The 9,774-nt window shown below is 31.3% G+C and overlaps 2 non-coding genes across 2 annotated transcripts; both read right to left on the reverse strand.

Annotated features, from left to right (window-relative positions):
- Positions 1-4,690: 4,690 nt before the first annotated feature.
- Positions 4,691-4,763, reverse strand: TRNAT-CGU (transfer RNA threonine (anticodon CGU)). Its single transcript has one exon. It is a non-coding gene; the product is annotated as a tRNA-Thr (tRNA).
- A 2,632-nt stretch (positions 4,764-7,395) lies between these two features.
- TRNAT-CGU (transfer RNA threonine (anticodon CGU)) lies at positions 7,396-7,468 on the reverse strand. Its single transcript has one exon. It is a non-coding gene; the product is annotated as a tRNA-Thr (tRNA).
- Between the last annotated feature and the right edge of the window lie 2,306 nt (positions 7,469-9,774).

The following is a 9,774-nucleotide window of genomic DNA, read 5'->3' on the forward strand; positions in this document are numbered from 1 at the left end:
CACTTTGAATCAAATTATTTAAATGCATTTTAAAATGAGCTTTCTTATGTTAGTGTGGAGTGTATATAATACAGATACAAAATTGGTCATACTTTCCATGGCTTTCCAACTTTAGGATCCATAGGGTGAAATTATTTCAAAATGTTATAGCCGGACATCTTTATAGAGTTATTTGAAGTCATTACTGGTCATTACCCTGAGTCTGCTTGCAGGTGTAGAGTATACATGCTTATATGTTCAAATCTGCCTTCAGTTATATCTATTGGCACCTATGTATCAGTTCAAAATATCGGTATCAATTGAGCAAAATGAAATCTGCTCTATGCAATGCATCTTGATATGTGCTTTAATGCTCTTTTTAAAGTAAAATAATTGGAAATCTTTTATATTAATTTTATAATGATAGTTAATAACCATGTTAGGAGTATCAGTTTGAAGGAAATTGGTCCAATAAAAGATAACACAAATATTTTCTTGAAACCAGTCAATAGATTAGACTGAATGTGATATGTCTCTTTCTAATTTGGCTATACAAGTGTGTATATTCATCATCTTTTCATTTAGTGTACTAAAGCAGAGTATTGCAATATAGGGTGCTGCATCTTAAGTTTTAGCAGCTGTAACAACAATGAAGCATTAGGCCCCAGTGAACTCATGACACCTGGATTACAAGACCAGTGCTCTAACCCCTGAGCTATGAGACCATTTGGTTAAGTGTTTTTAGACACATTTTGGTGTCTGGTTGAGGATGGAAAACAATATACAGCAAATTTCAAATCTTTTCCAGTAAATGTACTTTTTTCAGTTACAATTGTTGTGTTTATGGTCATCTTAAGGTACTTCAAGATTGCATCAAGACAGTCACAAAACTTGGAAAAGTAGTTGTAGTCGTCTATAATGGACTAGGAATGTATTACTTTCCTTCTTAAAGAGCTGTAGGAGAGAGGCCAGGTTAACATAAAACAAAATATTTTATCCTCCTGCCTTATAAAGGAACACTTTAACTTTGGTTTTCATTATACTTTAACACTAATATGACAATTTAAAATGTAGGATTATGTATACTGTTTTCTTTCAGTTGGTCCTATTTATTGTGATGCTGATTCCTTTACTGTATTATTTATGGGGACATTTATGAAAACATGTAGAAGTAGTGGAAGACACCTATGTAAATTGGTGAATAGAAATGATTCTAAAACTGTAAAAAGTAATTCATAGCAATTTCTAACTTTTTAGCAAATAAAATCCAATATGTCATTGGATTTTATTAATTGTATCTCATTGTCCAAAAATCCACTTTTTACAAATGGCCTATTCTGATATATATGCAATATCTATAATTGAGGTATACCTGGTAGACACTTTGAATCAAATTGTTTAAATGCATTTTAAAATTGGCTGTTTTATGTTAGTGTGTATATAATATAGATACAAAATTGGTCAAAGTTTCCATGGCTTTCCAACTTTAGGATCCATAGGGTGGAATTATTTCAAAATATTATAGCCGCACATATTTATAGAGTTATTTGTAGTCATTAGTGGTCATTACCATGAGTCTGCTTACACGTGTAGAGTATATATGCTTACATGTTCAAATCAGCCTTCAGTTATATCTATTGTCACCTATCTATATCAGTTCAAAATATCAGTATCAATTGAGCAAAATGAAATCTGCTCTAGGCAATGCATGTTGATATGTACTTTAAATGCTCTTTTTAAATTAAAATAATTGGAAATCTTTAATATTAATTTTACAATGATGGTGAATAACCATGCTGGCAGTATCAGTTTGAAGGAAATTGATCCAATAAAAGATTACACAAATATTTTCAACTATGCTCTTGAAACTAGTCAATAGATTAGACTGAATGTGATAAGTGTCTTTCCAATTTGGCTATACAAGTGTGTGTATTCATCATCTTCTCATTTAGCATACTAAAGCAGAGTATTGCAATATAGGGTGCTGCAAATTAAGTTTTAGCAGCTGTAACAATAAAGAAGAATTAGGCCCCAGTGAGAGTTGAACTCATGACACCTGGATTACGAGACCAGTGCTCTAACCCCTGAGTTATGGAGCCATTTGGTTAAGTGTTGTTATACACATTTTGGTTTCTGGTTGAGGATGGAAAACAATATACATCAAATTTCAAATCTTTTCGGGTAAATGTACTTTTTTCAATTACAATTGTTGTGTTTATGGTCATCTTAAGGTACTTCAAGATTGTATCAAGACAGTCACATAAAATTGGCAAAGTAGTTGTAGTCGTCTATAATGGACTAGGAATGTATTACTTTGCTTCTTAAAGAGCTGTAGGAGAGAGGCCAGGTTAACATAAAACAAAATATTTTATCCTCCTGCTTTATAAAGGAACACTTCAACTTTGGTTTTCATTATACTTTAACACTAATATGACAATTTAAAATGTAGGCTTATGTATACTGTTTTCTTTCAGTTGGTCCTATTTTTTGTCATGTTGACTCCTTTACTGTATTATTTATGGGGACATTTATGAAAACATGTAGAAGTAGTGGAAGACACCTATGTAAATTGGTGAATAGAAATGATTCTACAACTGTAAAAAGTAATTAAATTCTAACTTTTTTTAGCAAATAAAATACAATATCTCATTGGATTTTATTAATTATATCTCTTTGTCCAAAAATCCACTTTTTACAAATGTAGACACTTTGAATCAAATTATTTAAATGCATTTTAAAATGAGCTTTCTTATGTTAGTGTGGAGTGTATATAATACAGATACAAAATTGGTCATACTTTCCATGGCTTTCCAACTTTAGGATCCATAGGGTGGAATTATTTCAAAATGTTATAGCCGGACATCTTTATAGAGTTATTTAAAGTCATTACTGGTCATTACCCTGAGTCTGCTTGCAGGTGTAGAGTATATATGCTTATATGTTCAAATCTGCCTTCAGTTATATCTATTGGCACCTATGTATCAGTTCAAAATATCGGTATCAATTGAGCAAAATAAAATCTGCTCTATGCAATGCATCTTGATATGTGCTTTAATGCTCTTTTTAAAGTAAAATAATTGGAAATCTTTTATATTAATTTTATAATGATAGTGAATAACCATGTTAGGAGTATCAGTTTGAAGGAAATTGGTCCAATAAAAGATAACACAAATATTTTCTTGAAACCAGTCAATAGATTAGACTGAATGTGATATGTCTCTTTCTAATTTGGCTATACAAGTGTGTATATTCATCATCTTTTCATTTAGTGTACTAAAGCAGAGTATTGCAATATAGGGTGCTGCATCTTAAGTTTTAGCAGCTGTAACAACAATGAAGCATTAGGCCCCAGTGAACTCATGACACCTGGATTACAAGACCAGTGCTCTAACCCCTGAGCTATGAGACCATTTGGTTAAGTGTTTTTATACACATTTTGGTGTCTGGTTGAGGATGGAAAACAATATACAGCAAATTTCAAATCTTTTCCAGTAAATGTACTTTTTTCAGTTACAATTGTTGTGTTTATGGTCATCTTAAGGTACTTCAAGATTGCATCAAGACAGTCACAAAACTTGGAAAAGTAGTTGTAGTCGTCTATAATGGACTAGGAATGTATTACTTTCCTTCTTAAAGAGCTGTAGGAGAGAGGCCAGGTTAACATAAAACAAAATATTTTATCCTCCTGCCTTATAAAGGAACACTTTAACTTTGGTTTTCATTATACTTTAACACTAATATGACAATTTAAAATGTAGGATTATGTATACTGTTTTCTTTCAGTTGGTCCTATTTATTGTGATGTTGATTCCTTTACTGTATTATTTATGGGAACATTTATGAAAACATGTAGAAGTAGTGGAAGACACCTATGTAAATTGGTGAATAGAAATGATTCTAAAACTGTAAAAAGTAATTCATAGCAATTTCTAACTTTTTTAGCAAATAAAATCCAATATGTCATTGGATTTTATTAATTGTATCTCATTGTCCAAAAATCCACTTTTTACAAATGGCCTATTCTGATATATATGCAATATCTATAATTGAGGTATACCTGGTAGACACTTTGAATCAAATTGTTTAAATGCATTTTAAAATTGGCTGTTTTATGTTAGTGTGTATATAATATAGATACAAAATTGGTCAAAGTTTCCATGGCTTTCCAACTTTAGGATCCATAGGGTGGAATTATTTCAAAATATTATAGCCGCACATATTTATAGAGTTATTTGTAGTCATTAGTGGTCATTACCATGAGTCTGCTTGCACGTGTAGAGTATATATGCTTACATGTTCAAATCAGCCTTCAGTTATATCTATTGTCACCTATGTATATCAGTTCAAAATATCAGTATCAATTGAGCAAAATGAAATCTGCTCTATGCAATGCATGTTGATATGTACTTTAAATGCTCTTTTTAAATTAAAATAATTGGAAATCTTTAATATTAATTTTACAATGATGGTGAATAACCATGCTGGCAGTATCAGTTTGAAGGAAATTGATCCAATAAAAGATTACACAAATATTTTCAACTATGCTCTTGAAACTAGTCAATAGATTAGACTGAATGTGATAAGTGTCTTTCCAATTTGGCTATACAAGTGTGTGTATTCATCATCTTCTCATTTAGCATACTAAAGCAGAGTATTGCAATATAGGGTGCTGCAAATTAAGTTTTAGCAGCTGTAACAATAAAGAAGAATTAGGCCCCAGTGAGAGTTGAACTCATGACACCTGGTTTACGAGACCAGTGCTCTAACCCCTGAGTTATGGAGCCATTTGGTTAAGTGTTGTTATACACATTTTGGTTTCTGGTTGAGGATGGAAAACAATATACATCAAATTTCAAATCTTTTCGGGTAAATGTACTTTTTTCAATTACAATTGTTGTGTTTATGGTCATCTTAAGGTACTTCAAGATTGTATCAAGACAGTCACATAAAATTGGCAAAGTAGTTGTAGTCGTCTATAATGGACTAGGAATGTATTACTTTGCTTCTTAAAGAGCTGTAGGAGAGAGGCCAGGTTAACATAAAACAAAATATTTTATCCTCCTGCTTTATAAAGGAACACTTCAACTTTGGTTTTCATTATACTTTAACACTAATATGACAATTTAAAATGTAGGCTTATGTATACTGTTTTCTTTCAGTTGGTCCTATTAATTGTCATGTTGACTCCTTTACTGTATTATTTATGGGGACATTTATGAAAACATGTAGAAGTAGTGGAAGACACCTATGTAAATTGGTGAATAGAAATGATTCTACAACTGTAAAAAGTAATTAAATTCTAACTTTTTTTAGCAAATAAAATACAATATCTCATTGGATTTTATTAATTATATCTCTTTGTCCAAAAATCCACTTTTTACAAATGTAGACACTTTGAATCAAATTATTTAAATGCATTTTAAAATGAGCTTTCTTATGTTAGTGTGGAGTGTATATAATACAGATACAAAATTGGTCATACTTTCCATGGCTTTCCAACTTTAGGATCCATTGGGTGGAATCATTTCAAAATGTTAGAGCCGGACATCTTTATAGAGTTATTTGAAGTCATTACTGGTCATTACCCTGAGTCTGCTTGCAGGTGCAGAGTATATATGCTTATATGTTCAAATCTGCCTTCAGTTATATCTATTGGCACCTATGTATCAGTTCAAAATATCGGTATCAATTGAGCAAAATGAAATCTGCTCTATACAATGCATCTTGATATGTGCTTTAATGCTCTTTTTAAAGTAAAATAATTGGAAATCTTTTATATTAATTTGATAATGATAGTGAATAACCATGTAAGGAGTATCAGTTTGAAGTAAATTGGTCCAATAAAAGATAACACAAATATTTTCTTGAAACCAGTCAATAGATTAGACTGAATGTGATATGTCTCTTTCTATTTTGGCTATACAAGTGTGTATATTCATCATCTTTTCATTTAGTGTACTAAAGCAGAGTATTGCAATATAGGGTGCTGCATCTTAAGTTTTAGCAGCTGTAACAACAATGAAGCATTAGGCCCCAGTGAACTCATGAATGCCCCAGTGAACTCATGACACCTGATTTACAAGACCAGTGCTCTTACCCCTGAGCTATGAGACCATTTGGTTAAGTGTTTTTATACACATTTTGGTGTCTGGTTGAGGATGGAAAACAATATACAGCAAATTTCAAATCTTTTCCAGTAAATGTACTTTTTTCAGTTACAATTGTTGTGTTTATGGTCATCTTAAGGTACTTCAAGATTGCATCAAGACAGTCACAAAACTTGGAAAAGCAGTTGTAGTCATCTATAATGGACTAGGAATGTATTACTTTCCTTCTTAAAGAGCTGTAGGAGAAAGGCAAGGTTAACATAAAACAAAATATTTTATCCTCCTGCCTTATAAAGGAACACTTCAACTTTGGTTTTCATTATACTTTAACACTAATATGACAATTTAAAATGTAGGATTATGTATACTGTTTTCTTTCAGTTGGTCCTATTTATTGTGATGTTGATTCCTTTACTGTATTATTTATGGGGACATTTATGAAAACATGTAGAAGTAGTGGAAGACACCTATGTAAATTGGTGAATAGAAATGATTCTAAAACTGTAAAAAGTAATTCATAGCAATTTCTAACTTTTTTAGCAAATAAAATCCAATATGTCATTGGATTTTATTAATTGTATCTCATTGTCCAAAAATCCACTTTTTACAAATGGCCTATTCTGATATATATGCAATATCTATAATTGAGGTATACCTGGTAGACACTTTGAATCAAATTCTTTAAATGCATTTTAAAATTGGCTGTTTTATGTTAGTGTGTATATAATATAGATACAAAATTGGTCAAAGTTTCCATGGCTTTCCAACTTTAGGATCCATAGGGTGGAATTATTTCAAAATATTATACCCGCACATATTTATAGAGTTATTTGTAGTCATTAGTGGTCATTACCATGAGTCTGCTTGCACGTGTAGAGTATATATGCTTACATGTTCAAATCAGCCTTCAGTTATATCTATTGTCACCTATGTATATCAGTTCAAAATATCAGTATCAATTGAGCAAGATGAAATCTGCTCTATGCAATGCATGTTGATATGTGCTTTAAATGCTCTTTTTAAATTAAAATAATTGGAAATCTTTAATATTAATTTTACAATGATGGTGAATAACCATGCTGGCAATATCAGTTTGAAGGAAATTGATCCAATAAAAGATTACACAAATATTTTCAGCTATGCTCTTGAAACTAGTCAATAGATTAGACTGAATGTGATAAGTGTCTTGCCAATTTGGCTATACAAGTGTGTGTATTCATCATCTTCTCATTTATCATACTAAAGCAGAGTATTGCAATATAGGATGCTGCAAATTAAGTTTTAGCAGCTGTAACAATAAAGAAGAATTAGGCCCCAGTGAGAGTTGAACTCATGACACCTGGTTTACGAGACCAGTGCTCTAACCCCTGAGCTATGGAGCCATTTGGTTAAGTGTTGTTATACACATTTTGGTTTCTGGTTGAGGATGGAAAACAATATACATCAAATTTCAAATCTTTTCGGGTAAATGTACTTTTTTCAATTACAATTGTTGTGTTTATGGTCATCTTAAGGTACTTCAAGATTGTATCAAGACAGTCACATAAAATTGGCAAAGTAGTTGTAGTCGTCTATAATGGACTAGGAATGTATTACTTTGCTTCTTAAAGAGCTGTAGGAGAGAGGCCAGGTTAACATAAAACAAAATATTTTATCCTCCTGCTTTATAAAGGAACACTTCATCTTTGGTTTTCATTATACTTTAACACTAATATGACAATTTAAAATGTAGGCTTATGTATACTGTTTTCTTTCAGTTGGTCCTATTTATTGTCATGTTGACTCCTTTACTGTATTATTTATGGGGACATTTATGAAAACATGTAGAAGTAGTGGAAGACACCTATGTAAATTGGTGAATAGAAATGATTCTACAACTGTAAAAAGTAATTAAATTCTAACTTTTTTTAGCAAATAAAATACAATATCTCATTGGATTTTATTAATTATATCTCTTTGTCCTAAAATCCACTTTTTACAAATGTAGACACTTTGAATCAAATTATTTAAATGCATTTTAAAATGAGCTTTCTTATGTTAGTGTGGAGTGTATATAATACAGATACAAAATTGGTCATACTTTCCATGGCTTTCCAACTTTAGGATCCATAGGGTGGAATCATTTCAAAATGTTATAGCCGGACATCTTTATAGAGTTATTTGAAGTCATTACTGGTCATTACCCTGAGTCTGCTTGCAGGTGCAGAGTATATATGCTTATATGTTCAAATCTGCCTTCAGTTATATCTATTGGCACCTATGTATCAGTTCAAAATATCGGTATCAATTGAGCAAAATGAAATCTGCTCTATGCAATGCATCTTGATATGTGCTTTAATGCTCTTTTTAAATTAAAATAATTGGAAATCTTTTATATTAATTTTATAATGATAGTGAATAACCATGTTAGGAGTATCAGTTTGAAGGAAATTGGTCCAATAAAAGATAACACAAATATTTTCTTGAAACCAGTCAATAGATTAGACTGAATGTGATATGTCTCTTTCTAATTTGGCTATACAAGTGTGTATATTCATCATCTTTTCATTTAGTGTACTAAAGCAGAGTATTGCAATATAGGGTGCTGCATCTTAAGTTTTAGCAGCTGTAACAACAATGAAGCATTAGGCCCCAGTGAACTCATGAATGCCCCAGTGAACTCATGACACCTGGTTTACAAGACCAGTGCTCTTACCCCTGAGCTATGAGACCATTTGGTTAAGTGTTTTTATACACATTTTGGTGTCTGGTTGAGGATGGAAAACAATATACAGCAAATTTCAAATCTTTTCCAGTAAATGTACTTTTTTCAGTTACAATTGTTGTGTTTATGCTCATCTTAAGGTACTTCAAGATTGCATCAAGACAGTCACAAAACATGGAAAAGCAGTTGTAGTCATCTATAATGGACTAGGAATGTATTACTTTCCTTCTTAAAGAGCTGTAGGAGAGAGGCAAGGTTAACATAAAACAAAATATTTTATCCTCCTGCATTATAAAGGAACACTTCAACTTTGGTTTTCATTATACTTTAACACTAATATGACAATTTAAAATGTAGGATTATGTATACTGTTTTCTTTCAGTTGGTCCTATTTATTGTCATGTTGATTCCTTTACTGTATTATTTATGGGGACATTTATGAAAACATGTAGAAGTAGTGGAAGACACCTATGTAAATTGGTGAATAGAAATGATTCTAAAACTGTAAAAAGTAATTCATAGCAATTTCTAACTTTTTTAGCAAATAAAATCCAATATGTCATTGGATTTTATTAATTGTATCTCATTGTCCAAAAATCCACTTTTTACAAATGGCCTATTCTGATATATATGCAATATCTATAATTGAGGTATACCTGGTAGACACTTTGAATCAAATTCTTTAAATGCATTTTAAAATTGGCTGCTTTATGTTAGTGTGTATATAATATAGATACAAAATTGGTCAAAGTTTCCATGGCTTTCCAACTTTAGGATCCATAGGGTGGAATTATTTCAAAATATTATACCCGCACATATTTATAGAGTTATTTGTAGTCATTAGTGGTCATTACCATGAGTCTGCTTGCACGTGTAGAGTATATATGCTTACATGTTCAAATCAGCCTTCAGTTATATCTATTGTCACCTATGTATATCAGTTCAAAATATCAGTATCAATTGAGCAAGATGAAATCTGCTCTA

The sequence above is a fragment of the Taudactylus pleione genome, unplaced genomic scaffold (assembly GCF_031769625.1).
Source record: "Taudactylus pleione unplaced genomic scaffold, aTauple2 ptg000109l, whole genome shotgun sequence".
NCBI classification, from domain to species: Eukaryota; Metazoa; Chordata; class Amphibia; order Anura; family Myobatrachidae; genus Taudactylus; species Taudactylus pleione.